Below are 2,994 nucleotides of genomic sequence, written 5' to 3'. Positions count from 1 at the left end.
AGCCTGCCACGCACCTTTAGAGTTGCTGGCCTATCTACTGTTTGCATGTCCAGCCTATGCGGCTCCACGTCGCATGTGGCTGACTCTTATTTTCAGAACACTGGGAACTAGAAGCAATGCTATGGCGCTTAGACTTCTGCGCGCAGAAACAACGATACCTTTTGTTATTGCTCTGGCAAAGTTTTTAGGCTGGGCATGGTCCATAAGATCTCAAATTACCTCAGGTGGGTAGAGGGCAGGTTATGTTCTTACGTGTGGTTTCCACATGTTTTCAGACCCTTGTTTGACATCTTGACTGATTACAGTGTTTGTCCGATCTAGATGATATGTTAAATGAAGCTCCTTATATATATGCAGAATAAGTGGTAATAGGTATCCCACATTTAACTCAGAACTGTTTAAGTGTTAAACGCCCACTGCTTTCTTTTCAATGTTTTTTAACGGAATTTTAACGGATTTTATATGTTTTTAGCTGAATGATCTTAATGTATTATCAACAAACGGTCATGTGCTTCTTAAGTTTTGTATATGTGCTTTTATGACTAACATTTGTCGAATAAAGCTAATATGACTGACTGACTGTCCCTGCCCCGCTTCCTTCTGTTCTCCGGTCATTATCTGTGTGCTCCTACCCTATCCCGTTAGTCTTCTGTAGACAACTTACTAGCCTTCCATGCCAGTCTGCCCCATCCGGTCAGCTTGCAGCTCCTGCTCCTTCCCCTCCTCCTTGCCTGTCATCCCCTGTGCGCATACCTTTTCCCTCTCTCTCATGCCCACAATGGTCCATTGTGCTACCCTTGCCCGGGGGGCCTTTCCTTCGAGTTCAGTTTGCCAACACTGCCCTCTCTTCATTGCCCGCCATTGCTCGAGTCTTTGCCCTGCCTCATCCTCCTGCCCTGCATGGTCTGATGTGTGCCACTGCCCCTCTCGCTTGCCCTTGTGGTTAGCTTGTTCTCCCTGCCCCCTCCACCTGCCCTCTGCATCCATGCCCCTACATTCTCACTCCAGTCCTACATGGTCTGTTGTGCTGCCACTGCCTATCCCACCTGCCCTGTGTGGTTAGCTTGCTGCCCTGTTCCCCCTACCCTACGTTGTCTGTGTGTGGGCTCCTGCCCCCTCCTTCTTGACCTCCATGGTCTACTGAGCTGCCACGGCTCCTCCTGCCTGCCCTGCATGATCTGATGTGTTGCCACTGTCCCTGCTGCCTGCCCAGCTTGGTCAGCTTGATGCACGGTTCCTGCCCTCTACCCACTGCCATTCATTGTTCAAGTACATACCCCTATCTCCCACTAAGCCCTATATGGCCTGCATGGTCTGTTGTACTGCTACTGCCCCTCCTGCATGCCCCGTAGGTCCAGCTTGCTGCCCCGGCTGCCTTCCACCTGCCCTTTGCTGTTTGAGGCCATTCCTTTCTCCTCTCTTCTGCCCTCCATGGTCCTTGGTGCATGCCCCTGCCCCCTCCCTCTCGCCCACCACGGTCCGTTGTGCTTCCAGTAACCCTTCTGTCTGCCATATGTGGTCCGTTGTGCTGCCACTGATCCTCCTACCTGTGCTGAGGGATCAGCTTGGTGCCCATTGCCCATGGCAACCTCCCACCTTTCCTCTGCTGTCCATGTGTAGCCCCATTCCTTCCCTTCTACCATCCATGGTGCATTGTGCTTCCACTGCCCCTCCCGCCTGCATGATCAGCTTGCTGCTCCTGCCTCTGCCACTCCTGCCTTCCCTGTGTGGCATTTTGTGCGGAAAATGTCCCTCCTGCCTGCTCTGTGTGGTCAGCTTGCTGCCCCTGTCCTCTATCATCAGACTCTGTGCCTCCACTCCCTCTCTCTTGCCTTCCATGGTCCGGTGTGCTGCAAGTGCCCTTCCCTTCTCCCCTCCAAGGTCTGCTGCGCTGCCACTTTACCTTCTGCTTGCTCTGCATATCAGTTGTGCTGCCATTGTCACTAGTGCCTGCCCTACCTGGTCAGCCTGTGGCCCCTGCCTCCCTCTCCAATGCCCTCTACTGTCCAAGTCTAAGCCCCTATCCATTCCATTCCCATCATAAGTAAACTGACATAATGTCACCTTTTAAAGATCAGGGGAGAGCGAGCTCACGACCCTTAAAATGTGGCCTCTTTTATTGGAAATTACACAAAGAGATCCATACATTTGGTGTGAATGTGCAATGGCCCCATGATCCCATCCAATCATATTGAAGAAATAACAATAGAGTCTGAAATTGCATTATTTAGCACTATCCCAGAGATTCACATAATACAGTTCGAATCCCTGGTGCCGTCCAGACATCCAGTGACTGAGACATGATTCATTACACAAGTTGCAGAAACAGCTTCATACAGTACAGTCACACTGTGCTCCAAATAGATGACGCCTTGGGGTAATTCATTTCACCAACAAAGCATTCTATGAGGTTTGGGAACCAAACATCATTTTGTACATGGGAGAAAGACACCACGTTTCAAAACATTGTTTACAAAGTTCCTAAGTGTACTGTGAACATGATGAGAAAGGAACAGCGAGATGACTACATGCTGAAATAGATGGCTGCAGGCAACAACAACCACTTTTAAATCAAAGCCTACAGTGTCCAATATTAAAAGAAACACAGTTTGAGGCATGGGCAGCAGGGAGAATGGAGTATATGCGTGCCCGTATCGCTCAGCTCTATGAGTGGCAAAATAGCACACTCAATGCACTTTGTTTCTGAACCCAGGGGCTCCCAATGAATCAAGAGGCATGTCGGTGACTGGGCCCCCACTTTTGGGCTCCTGGGGCATGAACAAATGAGGACCCAGAGCAGAAGACCATCCAGAGGCCTGCGGAACTGCTATCTTGGAGGGCAGCACCAACTTCGCGGACAGCCAACATAAACCTACACATGGCAGCGCATTCAAATCCTTGCCATCGGTGGAAGCCCTGGTGAGAGCATGCAGTGCTTCAGTTCCTGAATTTCTTCACTGCAGCGTCAACCCCCGCGAGCACCTGACCTTCTTA

The sequence above is a fragment of the Triturus cristatus genome, chromosome 7, assembly GCF_964204655.1.
Source record: "Triturus cristatus chromosome 7, aTriCri1.1, whole genome shotgun sequence".
Classification (NCBI taxonomy): domain Eukaryota; kingdom Metazoa; phylum Chordata; class Amphibia; order Caudata; family Salamandridae; genus Triturus; species Triturus cristatus.
Note: the sequence above shows the minus strand (reverse complement) of the source record.